This window comes from Symsagittifera roscoffensis, chromosome 9 (genome assembly GCF_963678635.1).
Source record: "Symsagittifera roscoffensis chromosome 9, txSymRosc1.1, whole genome shotgun sequence".
NCBI classification, from domain to species: Eukaryota; Metazoa; Xenacoelomorpha; order Acoela; family Convolutidae; genus Symsagittifera; species Symsagittifera roscoffensis.
The window spans coordinates 48623076-48637595 of NC_087070.1; the positions used below are offsets into that span (position 1 = coordinate 48623076).

The window sequence follows — 14520 nt, forward strand, 5'->3', positions numbered from 1 at the left end:
CGTTCCATTCGAACTTTTTCCCCTTGTTGCGCATCAGCTTCTGCATCGGATACACCTTGTCCGCATATCCTTTTATGAATTCCCGGTAGTAATTGGCAAACCCTAGGAAGCTCAGGAGCTGTGTGTCCGTTCTGGGAGCTTTCCATGTCAACACTGCTTCCACTGCTTCCGGGTCCGGCCTCACACCGTGCCTGTCCACCATTCTTCCCAGGTACTTGATTGAATCCCTAAGGATTTCACATTTCGATGGCTTGCACTTCAAGCCTGCTCTTTTCATGCATCCAAAGACGTCATCGAGCCGATCAATGTGGTCTTCCAAAGTCGGTGTTGCTATGACTACGTCATCCACGTAACACATCACGAGATTCCCGTACTTCTTGGTCACTCTCGTCAAAGCCTGAGCCATCAGTCTTTGAAAAGTGGCCGTTGCATTGCACAAGCCGAAAGGTACAATCCGGTTTTCTCTCTGTCCTTCTTCCGCAGAGGGACCTGCCAGAAGGCAGAACCTAAGTCCAATGTGGCGAAGAACTTGGCATCACCAAGCTTAGATAGGCTCTCGTCTATTCGCGGTATCGGGTACGCATCTTTTATAATTACCGCGTTCAAGTAACGAAAGTCGCAACAAAATCTCAGCTGCCCCCCTTTCTTTTTCGCCATTACTACCCCGCAAGCCCATGGCGATTTCGAGGGTTCTATCATGTCGTATTCAAGCAACATTTCTATTTCCCTTCGGCACGCTTCCGATTTGTGGCGTCATTCGTCTTGCGCCTTCCCTATGGGGAACGGCGCCTTCTTCAAGTTCGAATTCGTGTTCGACGAAATTACAGCAACCGATATCCGCCTTATGTTTTAGAAATACATCTGCGTTCCGACTTAGGAGGTCCCGCAATTTTCCGAAATCTCCCTCACCTATTTTCCCTTTTAAATGTTCTATCTCTGGCAAAACCGGTTTGTCAGATTCTAGTTCATATGACGAGGGGCGTTCCGGAAAATTCGAGCAGCTTGATAAGCCGTCGTCCGTTTCGGATTTCATTGAAATCAATTTATGAATAGATTTTAATTCATTAATCCTCTTTAAAATTTTATCTTTTTTGGCATGATGAGGACAGTCTTTCACACTGTGTTTCTTCAAGTATTGTGTCTCCTCATAGTCGGTCCTCATCGGTAAAGCGTAACCAAGCTTCTTTCCACGCTGGATTGAAACCGTGGTGTCCAGTGTGTTCAATAACACACTGACACACAGTCCGTTTTGCGTTACCGAGAAGCTCCGGCCTAAAATCACCGAACTCTGACTATTTGGATTCGGTACTAAGCAAACCTGTTTACTATCACTTAACGAATTCAAATTTCTCATTCTAAAAATTGCCACCACAGCTTGTCCTGGATGTAGTTTTACCTTTCTATCTAAAAATATCGGTAACTCTGTTATTATCCTATTAATTGGTCTGTTAACATACTTCCGGTCCGGGTTTCTAATCCGTATCAGACCGTTGTTCAAGTCAATCATCACGTCAAAACTCCTGACAAAATCTCTGCTCAAGATGAATTGGTCGGCATCGTCCAGATTCTCTACCACCAGGAAGCTCATCCAAAGATCTCGTCCTCCCATGTGAAGGACCGTTATCGGTGTTCTTCCGGCTACGTAGATGGCTCCTCGATTGGCTGCGGCCAGTCGGAGATTCGTTGGAATTAGATCTTCCCGCGTGAAGCCCATTCTTTCCCAAGTTTTTATCGGCATCACACTCACTACCGCTCCTGTGTCCAGAAGCCCTGTGACTCCGATTTTTGTTCCGTTGGTGTCGAGCAGATGTGCTGTCACATCTGCTTCATATCCAATGTGTACTGCGTCTTGTTCCATCATGGCGTCATGGCCTATCCTGCGGACCTTGAGTTCCTCTTCTCCCAAATAGATCTGCCCTATTTGGTCATCATCCGTTGTTACATAAGTCCTGGTGTAGATACTGATCCCATCCACGTTCAGCATCACTTGATACGGCCCATAGACTTCTAGGTAGCGTCGATGAAGTTTCTTCATGCGAGGGCCACCCGTCGTTAGTAGTGCTCGCACAGCTCTCGACTCGGTGCGTGGCTCCACCTGCCTCAGATAATCTGCATATGTTCCAAATGCATCGAAGTGAATTCGGATGGTTCACTCAGATTTCTGATCACCTGGTGTCCAGCCACTGAGATTATCGACTGTATCTTGCTTCCTTGCAGCACCATGCCGAACCTCTGACCGGAGATCACATTAAGTTTCATGCTCAAACTGCTTGGTGCTTTAGTTTCTTCGAACTCCGTTGCTTCGAAGGTATTCAGTTGCTCCTGAAGTTGCTCAGTCTCCAGTTCAAGTTTCACTTTTTGTTCGATCTCTTTCGTCACCAGTTCTTGCTGCACTCTATTTAGGGCATCCCTCGCGGCTGCCCTATAATCGATCTTGAAGTCATCAGCCGCAGTTGCTGGTTCCGGTTCACGTGTCTCCTCTGTTACCGCTTGCATTTTCTTTGCCGCCAGCTCTTGAGATTTATCCTTTCTGCGTGCCTCCGCTTCACTCAAAAGGCGAGCCTTGCTGGCTTTCACTCCTGACAAAGCTTCTTCATGTCTTGGATGCTTGATGTCTGCCACTGCATCCCAGAATTGCGGACAATCTGATTTAAAATGACCTTCCAAGTTGCAAAAGAAACACCTCGGGCCGGATTTCGCAATTACTCCTCTCATGAAATCCTCATGGTCCAATTCTGACGCATCTTCGTCCTCCAGGCTAAAGCCTATTGCTTTCATGCCTTGTTTTTAAGTTGGGCATGCTGACACATGATGGTCCGTTGAACTGCAATTGACACAAGAGCGTCTCTTGTCCATATCATCCCTCGGTTTGTACCAATTGTTCCCTTGGTTTGCTGGTCCGTTGTTAAAATTGCCATAATTGATCTTGTAGTATCCAGATCTCGAAGGAGGTTTCAACAAAAGATACTCTTTTGACTTGAGCCTCAACTCCTCTGGTGTTGGCGCATTGGTTGATAGTGGTGTGTAATGCGTTGCTACTATCGTTCGAAGTTCATCATTCTTCACACCATCGATGAATTTTGAGGCTACGGCCAGGTTCATCCTTCGGTTTAACTCATCCGGTTGGCTGCGTCTTCTCAGCATTTCCAAGTCATCGAGAAACTTGTCTATTGTTTCATCTTCTCGTTGCCTCCGTTTCTCGAAGCGCATCATCGCTTGGTGCCCCTGCACCCCTGATCCGAAACGGTTTAACAAGATTTCGAAGATTTTCTCAGCTGTGTCACGCTGATATTGCTTCTTGGCCATGACATAGTTCAGGGCTGTCCCTTCCAAGTTGCTGGTGAGCGCACTGCATTCCTGTCTCTCCGACAAGTCCTCTTCCTCGAAATGCAGCTTCATTACCTCTATCCAGGTATCAATACAGCCATCAGATTCATCTTTATAGCATCTTGGTTTCTTAAAGACTCTTCTGGACTTCTCACTGCGTTCATTGGTTCTGGATAACCTTGTAAGGAATGTCTCAAAAGACCTGTTTAGGGGTTCAAATGCTGTGGCCATTGCCGTAGCATCCCTTGAGTGTCCCGCCTGAGTGTCCTCACACCTTGTCAAAGGCTCTGCATGCGGTGCATCCCTGCAATCCGAATCGCCGTGAGTGTTTCCCGCTTGGCCCACATGACTCCTCCCCGGGCTTGCATGCCCCCTGTTACCGGAATCACTTCTCCCAGTCGCATGTGTGCCTTGCGTTGGTCGTTCATTAGACGTCTGTCTGTTCCCCGTTGAACTTGTTCTACTGTTCGGGCCCCATGTTCCATTACCCCTTGTGGCATAGCCTGATGAACTGCGCCTGCCTCTAGTGGATCCATACGTCTTCCTCTTTTGATGTTTGTTGAAGTTCACCCTCGGCTCCCTGCTGGGACCTCTCGAGTTCGGTTCTCCTTCTTTTGGTCCACTCTTGCTGCTTAGTAGCCCGTCCAACCTATCCATGATAGCCTGAGTTCGCCTCTCCATCATCGCGTCTATTTTTGTGTCAAGAGTCCCAAGAGACTGCTCTTGCTGCACTCTTAACTTCTCCATGTCGTCTCTTAAGCGTAACTCTCGCTGTTCCGCTTCTCTTGTCAATCGCGACAAGTTCCACGCCATATGCTCGTCCGTTCTTTCTTTCAAGCGTTTTTCGCTCCTGCCAACTTCTTGTCTATTGCGGTTTATTTCTTCCCGTAGACTTTCTCTTTCAATGTGAACTGCCCTTTCTAGTTCACTCATTCTTATGGACATCTGTTCATTTTAATCTCCTAAACTGTCCACTATGTTGTTTAAGGCTTCTTCTAGTGCTGCCCCGTTATCCACGAGTGGCGTCACTAGTGGCGGGACCCTGTCGGTCCCAGGTAGCTTCGTGCTGGTCGAGATCCGGGCCTTGACTCTCTGCCTCGACGTCTTTTCATTATCCACCTCAGGATCCGCCAATGCGTTGCCTAGCCCTCTGTTTCTACTCTCCCCAGTTTGCAGCTCTGAATTTGTCATAATCGCGAAGTCTCTTGACTGGCCCGTTTTGTTTACCCAAATTTGTCCATGGTTCCAGTCTCTCTTCCGACGTATGCCTCATTCTCCTGGGTCGAACTATTGAGGCTGACTTGAGACCCAAAGTCCACTTGCTCTTCTTCGTCCTCCTACTGGGATTCACCTTCATTTCCTGCGCCTCCTCCCATGGTGAATGGAAAGATGTTTCCTAAGGTGTTCCTTATTCTTTCTGAGAACGATGATGACGTTGTTTGTTTCTCAGTCCCGCCTGCCATCATAGTGTTGTCTGTTGGAGATCTTCTAGTTGCCGCTATTTCAGTTGAGATGTCGGACAGTTCCGACATCTCCTCTTGATCCAATGTCATGGTCTACGGAGTAGATTCACTCGCCAGCCTTCTGCCTCTCCCTTCCAGTCCACGTACTTCCTGGTTGTCGTTCATGGCATGGTCCGTATTGACCTCCACTTCTAACAGTTCTTTTTGCTCTTCTGAGGTCTTCTGACTCCTTGTTTCAACCATTCTGCCTGAAACCGTCTCCCCTTTGTCGGTCCGGGCTCGTTTGATCCAATCCACAAAAGGATCGGTCATCGTTTTTCTTTTTTTCAGGTATGAATTTCCTAGAGCTATTACCTCATTTCGGTATCCTTGACTTGTCTAGACTCATTCTCTATTTGTCACTTCTTAATGCCTATACACTTAATTCGATTGCTAGTGACCTTATAATTTGATTACCAATAATAATGACACAACACAATAAATTTCACAAGATTCTATTAAATAGTCACCACGAATCCCTGTATGTTATCAGAGTACAGTTTGTATAAATTTTATTCACACTAACCAATTATCGGTCGTAAGATTTGAAAACTAGCACAAAATGATGTTATCAGTCAATTTAAAAGATAGTGTACTCACTACCCAATCAAGCACAGTTTATGTAGATTTAAAATCAAGAACAATATATATATATAATGACAGAATATGAATACCTCTATGAAAAAACGTATGTGTAATGTACTTTTAGTCGGTCGCAGTACAATAGTCGAACTTGTCTTTTAAAGAAAAAGCTTTCCCTGCTCGGTGCTGCACCAAACAGACAAAACTTTGAAGGCAGTAATTTTCTCAAGTGGGCGTCTATTGCACCCACCGAGTACTGTATTACCTATCTGGCTTCGGACTGCCCGAGCTAGACCTACTGAAATCCTCAGGGCAGTCACTTTTCACAAAAACGTATTATGTTACAATCCACACCAATGAATCACGCTCTTTTTAGTTTAGACTTAGTGTCGCGAATATCCGAGTTCGGACCTGTTTTGTTTTGGTCTGGTTCTTATTGAAAGGCAAGTTACCAGTGCAGTCACTGATTCCTAGCCTGTCTGCTAATAATCTAATACCTCTCACTTTAGTCTTTCTTCCGTCTACCTTAGTCCTTTAATAAAATAGTACCCCTCCGGATTGGCACAAATAGGACCCTTCCGGACCAACAAAATTTAGACCCCTCCGGATTGGGACCCCTCTGAGTTAGTTAATATAAGACCCCTCCGGATTTGGACCCCTCCGAATTAGCAACTATAAGACCCCTCCGGATTCGGACCCCTCCTAATTTGAAAAAATTTTGGACCCCTCCGGATTGGGAGCCCTCCGGTTTTGTAAAAGTAGCTTTTCGGAGATCTCCTTCTTTCAACCTATACCCCTCCGGATACGTTTTCCGATGCTATTTTGCTTTTTAGATTAACTAGGAAGGGTATGTAATGCTTTCCTAGACCCTTCCGGATTGAAGTTAAGCCTCTTATTTGACAATTCGCGCTAACGGTGAAGGGTCTTATCGCTAGCCTAACTTCGGCTCGATTAAGGTTTTCTTGTGCCTTTAGCCTTCCCTTCTCGTCTAAAACAGCCTAAAGTTACTTTATTCAACCGCTATTACCTTTTGGTAGGGGTGTAAGGGCTTTCCTAAAAAAAATTTATAAAACGTGAAGGGTTCTACCCTCCCAAATTGGTGAATTTGCTAAAAACAATCTCAAAAATTTTTCACGCTTACTTTTCCGAAAAACTTTTGTCTTTATCAGTTAGCTCAGCTAATTTCCGATCTATTGGTACCAAGATCAACTGGATCTGTCCAGTAGTTCCAAAGTTATTAACCAAAACGTCTTTTTTCTAAAGTCAAGAAATTTCTCTCTTATAGTTTCCGCCTAACTTTCTCCGCAAATCTGGTCCTTTCGACCTAAAAATTATTGATCCGAGCTCAGAAGGCCTATACTCTTCTAGTTCAATGCAAAAGACCCGATCTAAAACGCTTTAGTTGAAAAAATTTGCGAAAAACTATGCTACCTGTACCCCTCCGGATTGATGAATCCACCAAATCAAACACGTTAAGTTCGATTTCTCTGCAACCCGGAAGACTTTCGGGTAGCGGGTTTTAAAACTTGTAGATTCACTAGTGGACGTTGCCCGAACAACTATTTTTACTGTTCTAACTCAAAAATTTTAAACAATTTTCTGATTTTATAGTGTTTCGTACTATCAAAAATTGCGAAAATTCGGTTTTTGGTACCAAAATAGTTCCAACCACTTAACCGGTTCTATCTATTATAGTAGTGTAGTTACGATGTAATACACTAACTTAGCGCTTTTTTCCGTTTAAAAAAAATCGATATCTCAAAAATCGCGACTTGTGGGGAGATCAAAATATCGCTATTTTGACCCTAAAAACCGGTCTGCTTTCTGTGTTTTTCACTGAAAAACGGTATAAGAGTATTAATATAGGCTATATTAGTAATCACATTAGTAATACTATACCCCTCCGGGTTTGTTTAATATCCGAATTAAGGTGCTTAACTCGGATATTCGCAGTTCGGTGAAGGGTCACTACAGTGCAGCACTGTCGAACCCCCCACAGATTACTATCTTAATTTTTGTACCAAAAGGGATACAAAACTTGTTAACGATACCCAACAGTCGATTGTTGTTGTCGTTGAGCCCCTTCTTGTTGCTCCTTGTACTGCTTGCCGGATCAGTCTTCTCCCAAGACCCTTCCGAATTGACCGCAAATCAGCTGACCCTTCCGGATTGAGCGAAATATATCATTAACGTGCTTAAATGCTCAAATAACCCTGCAGTACAAGCCTCACAAACGGGCTACAAAACTGATCGTAACAATCCCGCATGATATAAATGCCTGTAACAACAATATATCTATCAACAACAAACGGGAGGGTCGGATCACATCTTGTCTGGGGGGATGATTTCTACTGATTTTTTTTACTTTTTTACTGTTTTTGGTTTTTTCGGTTATTTTTTATGTTTTTTGTTTTTCTTGGGTACTATACTACTTTTTGTTTGGTTTTATATATATCTTTAAGTGTTTTTGGTCACAAACCTTTCAGGGAACGAGGGAATGGCCGATCCCCCCACCCTTCCTGATTCGTGAATTTTCGGTCTTAACTAGGTTAAAAAGCTATTCACGGTAATCCGGAAGGCTTCCCAGTTCCGAACTACCCTTCCACCCCGGGGGTAAGGCCTATTAAGGGCGTTAATGTGAGCATCCGCTCGGCGCGGAGTGCTCGTTAACGGTTCTGCCGGTCATGATGTTAAAAAGAATAACACCCAGGAGCGCCATAAAAACATCTATGTAACATTCGCCCGGAAGATACATATCGACGGAAAATAAAACTAAGTCCTAAAACGACTGGCTAACGTCTAAACAGAGCTTTATATGCCTTTCACCGTCTCTACCAAGCCAGTACTTTCGGTGGTCTTTTCTAACATCGGGTCGACAAAAAACGTTACTGCTTTCGGCTTCGGTCAAAACACTCAAATTAACTTAACTACATGCAGAAATAGTGAGCTCATGGCTGGGTCTCAGTATCCCCAGACCACGAGGTCACTCCTAAAAACAGGGCAATTACTATTTATTGAATTATTATTGTTTTTGTTCAGTAGATAAAAATCATCATCTCCATCGAAGATGGATCAACCCTTTCCCCCAACTCCTAGCTTCTCATCCTTATCAAAATGAATCCAGTTGTTAATTAAATTCAATTCAGGACATGACCAGGAAGCTAAAAGTTCATATAAAAGGATAAAAGTTTCAGTCCCGAAACCCTTCCGGATTCTTGAATCCACTGAATCAAGCACGTTAAACTTGATTTCTCCGTAACCCGGAAGGCCGTCTTCCACCCTTCACCGTTGTTCGCAACGGCCTTGCAACTATTGTAGCGACACAATAGTTGCAACTCGGAACGTTCTCTGTTAACTCCGTGATTCGTTGTCGTTTCTTAATCACAATTTTCCGTTGTTCTTGCAATCGCAACTAATGTTGTTCTGTTGCTTTTTAGCTCTTCTGCCAAAATGGCCGTTTCTGACGCTTCTCAGAAATGTTACGTCATCACTTCGAAAATTTAAAATTTCAAAATACCAGAATATCTTGACCTTCACCGTTCTACTAATCATCCGAATAACGTCGTTAATCCTTCAAAATCATTAACTCGGAAGGTTCGCTGCTAAAAATTCCTAAACTGCAGAGATTGCATTTTGTCCATTCTGGTCGAATGTCACATTCGTTAATGGCTGCGATAGTGAAGAAGTTTTTTCTTGCTGTTGTTTTGGTTTTCCTCTTTAAAATTTTGTACGATTTCCCTCTGGTGTCTCTTCATTGATCGTAAACAGTCCTTCCGTTGCTGCGGCATCGTACATTCCATTCAAAACTTCGAAGACTTCTATCATTCTTCCGCGCTTCCTTCTATACTCCAGCGTTGGCAGTTTTGGAGCTTTCAGTCTTTCCGGGTAACTAAGTTTTTGTATGTTGCGACCAGTCTTGTCGCCCGCCGTTGAACGTTCTCAATCATGATCTTGTCCTTTTTCAGGTATGGGTTCCAACACTGATTTGCGTATTCCAGGTGCGTTCTCACTAGGGCTTTATATAGGGTTGTTAGTACTTCAGCGTTAAGATAGATGAAGCTTTTCCGTATTATCGCGACCATGCCGTTGGCCAACCTTGTTTTCTTGGCAATGTTCTCACGGATTAGTAGTCTCGAGTCAACTATAACCCCTAAGTCTTTCTCGGTTTGAACATTATTAAGGTATGTATTCCCATCCAAGGTGTAATTTCGTTCCGCTAGTTTTACCCTTCCTGTTAACGTGAGCGTATGGCATTTTGTCATGTTGAACTTCATAAGGCTACCATCAGCCCATTTCGAAATTACATTCACATCATTTTGCAATTCTTCATCTTCACCTAAAGCTGTGACTGATCTGTAGATTTTCGCATCATCTGCTTAGAGGAGCATTTGGGAGGTGATTCCATCCCCCATCGAGTTTATGTATTTTAAGAGCAGAATTGGTCCCAGTACAGACCCTTGTGGGACTCCACTGATGACGGGTGCCCATTCCAAAAAACTTTTGTTGAACACCACTCTTTGTTTTCTTTCTGTTAAGAATGAGGTAATCCATTCGAGAGTTTTTCCTCTGATCCCGTATCTCGAAATTGTGTTTAGTAGTCTTTTGTTGGGTACACTATCAAAGGCTTTTTGGAAGTCAATGTAGATGATATCTACCTCGTTACCTCTGTCCAGTTCTGCTGTTCAGTAACTGCAGGGTCGTTGATCGCCCTGGTAAAAACCCGAATTGCTTGTCTGATATGAGATTGTTGTTTTCTAAAAATTCAAAAAGGTGACGTCTGATGATTTTTCCATAATTTTACAACAAATGGATGTCAGGCTAATAGGTCTGTAATTGTTAGGATCACTTTTTGCGTCCTTCTCGTGAATTGCTGTTATATTTGCGCATTTCCAATCTTCTGGTATTTCACCTTTCTCCCAAGAACTTTCCATTAAACCACTCATCATTTCAGCTATTTCGTATCGGGGTTCTCGCAATACCCGAGGGTGTACGTTATCTGACCCCATTGATTTCGTAGTGTCTAGCGCATTGAGTTCATTTAGGATTGTCTCTTTGGAGATAAAGAGGTCATCAGATGTTTGATTTTCTTGGTAATCCACTACTTCCCAGCTGCCTGGTGTTTCAATCGTAAATACAGAACTGAATCTGGTCCAATTTTGAGAGCCGGTATTGTTTCGGTTGTTTTAATTTTCTTATTCACGTAGTTCCAGAACTTTTTAGGTTGGTGTTTGATGCTTTTGGATACATCTTCTTCGTGCCTTCGAACACATTGTCGTGTCATTTTCCTGACTTTATTTCGAGCCGATGTGTAGTTTTCATAGTTTCTTTGCGACTTCTCTTTCTTGAAATCTTTCCAAGTTTTATGTTTATCTCGAAGTATATCTCTTACTTCGGAGCAGATTGGCAATTTGTGTTGCTTTATCCGGATTTTCATTTTAGGTATAAATTTCTTGGTGGCAGAATCAAGAGTAGTTTTGAATTTATTCCAATTTTTGTCAAGGGGTTAGCAAATCTTCGTAAATTAGATTATTTTTTAAGTCAGACCTGAGTTAATCGTAGCTTCCTTTATTGTAATTTAGTCTCTCTTTGGAGCGCCTTGTTGTCCAAAGGTTGAATTTTGCTTGTAACAATGTGTGATCACCTTTCCCCAGTGGAGAGATGTATTCAATGGAAGATGGTTCTAAGGTTTTATCAGTTAAAAAGAGGTCTAGGAGTGACGGTTCATTATTTTTGGTCACGCGTGTTGGTCTGTCAACATATTGGTCGAAATAAGAATATTTGACCGCCTCAATGAAATGGTGTTCTCTGCTGTTTTCGACGTGACTCGTGCTCACATATTTCCAGTCTATATCTCGGAAGTTCATGTCTCCCAGCACAATGTATCTAGATCGACTTGATCCTATTTTTTTTAAAAAAATTGTTGAGGTTGGAGTTGTTTTCGTGAGTTGATGATGGGCTCCGATATGTCGAGGCGATGACAACTTCTCCCTCCGTTAAAATCAAGTTAAACACTTGCAGTTACTCGAATCCAGAGTCATCGTCTATTTCTTTATATTCGATGTCTTTGCAAATGTAAAGTAGCATGCCGCTGCCTTTTTCATTCGGATTCATGTTTTTGTGTTTTAAGTTGTAGCAATCAAGTTTGTGCCAAATTGGGTTCCATATGTTTACAGAATTCTTAGGTTTAGCTTCTGTAAGAGCAATAACGTGCGGTAACAGGTTTGTTTGATGTATTAGCGTTTGTAACTTTTCGGGGTTTAGGGTGTCTACATTCCCGAACCAGAGCTCAAAATGCTCTCTGTTTCCGGCGTTGTTCTTTGCATCATTGTTATCTCCCTTTTCTTTACACTGATTAATTTGTTCCCTCTGACAATGTGAATGAAGTTGCCGGGTTCCTCTGCTGTTAATTTTTTTGCTCGCTGCACTAGGAAGCGGACATTTTCCCTCTCTTTCATGCTCCTGTCTGGAGTGATTTTCAGGTGTTTTAGCTCATGCTTGGCATACTTCAATTTTGTCAGATTTTTCATCATGTGTTCAGCATCATCCTGTGTTTCCAGTGTGATTCGCAATGGTCTTGGCCTCGTTTCGTTTTCGTGGTCCTCAGATATTTTGCCAAGTATAGTGCAATTTTTAACTATTGTTGGTTCAATTTCTATGCTTGCGCATAGCTCACGGATTAATGACATGTCTTCATTCTGTCGCAATTTCGGTTCAGTTGATTTACTTTCCGGTGCTTTGTGTATGATTAGATTTCATTTTCCTCTTAAATCTTCTTCCTCTTCTCTTTTTTGCTCAGATCCAGCTTCAAGGATAATATATTTCAGAGGTTTAGTGACATTTGGTTTCATCTTCCAGGGATTTGCATTCGATCACATTGTTGGCTGTGCTTTGTTTTTTGTTCCATTCATGAAGTAATAAAAATCCTCCATTAGAATTTTCACGGAATCAACAGTTTTATCCAGATCGGTCCTCATTTTGGATATGTCCTGATGTGTTTTTGGAGTCACTGCGTCTTTCATTAGGTTCTTTACATCGCCGGTGCAATTGTCGCAGCAACATATTCCTTTAGATTTTGACATGTAATCATAAACTGCCGTTGGCATTTTCAAACACTTTGCACGAAAATTTTTTGCACAGTTATCACACTCCAATACTTGATCCAAGGGATCTCCGTAGTTTTTTCTACAGGTTACACACGTCCAGGCCTCATCAACCTGTGATTTATTTGTGTTTTTCCGTGTACGGTTACTCATTTTTAGAGACTTCACTTAGGCCGCTCCAGAACAACTAAGTTCCAGGTAGCTACCAGAGTAAAATCTATTAAAAAAAGAGTTTCTAACCTTACTGTTTCTTGCTTTTCTTATTCTTCTTCGTGTTCTTCTTTTGCTTTTGAGGCCTACTTCTTTTCGTGTTCGTTCAATCGCTTCTTTTTTTCGACTTTCTTTTTCTAAATAGGGGTCTATACTTCTTCACAAGGGACTCGAGGTTTATAAATCGTTTTAGTATGGTTTCAAGGAACTTTATTTCCAATATATTTGAGGGGTGGATTTTCTGGAGGTTGGATTGGTACCACCACTCGTTTTGTTTCCTTCTGGAGATTAGCTTTTTTCCGGCTGGTATCACGAGAATGTCCAGCTTTCGTAGATCGTCCGAGATATTTCTCGTGCCTTCCCTTTGGCAATATATAATTGCCTCGATTCTCCAACTATGCTTTCTGAGTGTTTTGATTAGGTTCGGGACTGTTTCTGCTTTCTTGTTGTTGAGTCGATGTTTGGTGATCGTGTTATTCAGCACGTCGTGCCAAAGGATTATCTCTTTTTTGTTCCTGAGTGATCCTTTTTCCAGGAGAAAGTCGAGATTCAGGACGTTATGGATAGATTTGGGATTGAGACTCAGTCCTTTCGTTGCAAAACTGATTCGGGACAATACTCTCTTCAATTTATTCGGGACTACTTCGGTTGAGGCTTTAAGGGAACTGGCTCCAATTATATGCACCATTAACAATCTTCACCCACGAAGCTAGAGGCGTAGGACTTGTTAATAGTGTATCGATTCAGTCCTCTAGCTCAGATTATCTGAAATTACACGGTTTGTGTATTTGAAATGGACAAGCTATTTAATAAGTTTATCACAACAATTAGGTCAAGAAGTACATGTAACATTCGCTCGGAAGTACATATCGATGGAAAATAACGCTAGGTTTTAAAACGACTGGCTAGCGTCTAAACACATGCTTTTCACCGTCTCTGCCAAAGTCAGTTCTTTTGGTGGTCTTTCTAACATCGGGTCGACAAAAACGTTAATGTTTCCGGCTTCGATCAGAACGCTCTAATTAACTTATGATATATGCAAAATAGTGAGCTCATGGCTGGGTCTCAGTATCCCCAGACCACGAGGTCACTCCTAAAAACAGGGCTACTACTTATTTATTATATTACTATTGATTTTGTTCAGTAGATAAAAATCATCATCTCCATCGAAGATGGATCAACCCATTCCCCTAACTCCTAGCTTCTCATGATCTGAAAACGAATTTGGTATTAATTAAATTCGACTCAGGTCATGACCAGGAAGCTAAAAGTTGTTAAAATAACGAGTTAAAGTTCTCTCCCGAGACCCTTCCAGATTCAGGAATCCGGAGAAATAACGCTCTTTTTTCTTCTCGGAAGGCTAGAGATGTCGTCCTAACACCCTTCCCTGTTCTCGTGAACTTTCTAGTCACAATCTCCATCTTCTCTTGTTTCTCCGTTGTTGTTGCCACTGGGTTTTCTGTCTTTCTGATTTCGCAGTTTCAGCGTGTGCGAAATAATAAAAGGTTACGTGTCTTTCACGTCCAACTCAAAAAATTAAAAATGGGCATGTCAGTAAAAACTAACCCTTACCGATTTGTCTGATCGTTCAATTAGCGTCACTAATTCATAGAAACCATCAATCTTCTCGGTTAGATGTTCCATTAATAATTCGATTGCGAAATTGCATTTTCACCATTCCCTATCGAATGTCACATCAATGAAACGCCTTTTGTACATGGCTGTTAGTAATGTCCATTTTAAGTGCAACGACACATGGTATGTCTGAAGAATGGATTGGCAATGGGTGCATCCGGTCA

General features: G+C 42.4%; 1 protein-coding gene across 2 annotated transcripts in view; it reads right to left on the reverse strand.

The window, feature by feature from the left end:
* LOC134853994 (pre-mRNA 3'-end-processing factor FIP1-like) overlaps nt 1–13553 on the reverse strand; it is a 39338-nt gene extending 25785 nt beyond the window's left edge. For both annotated transcript variants that reach the window (XM_063870047.1, XM_063870046.1), the window contains exon 1: nt 13524–13553. The gene's annotated coding sequence lies outside the window, so the exon portion shown is untranslated. The remainder of the gene's footprint in view (nt 1–13523) is intronic.
* Between the last annotated feature and the right edge of the window lie 967 nt (nt 13554–14520).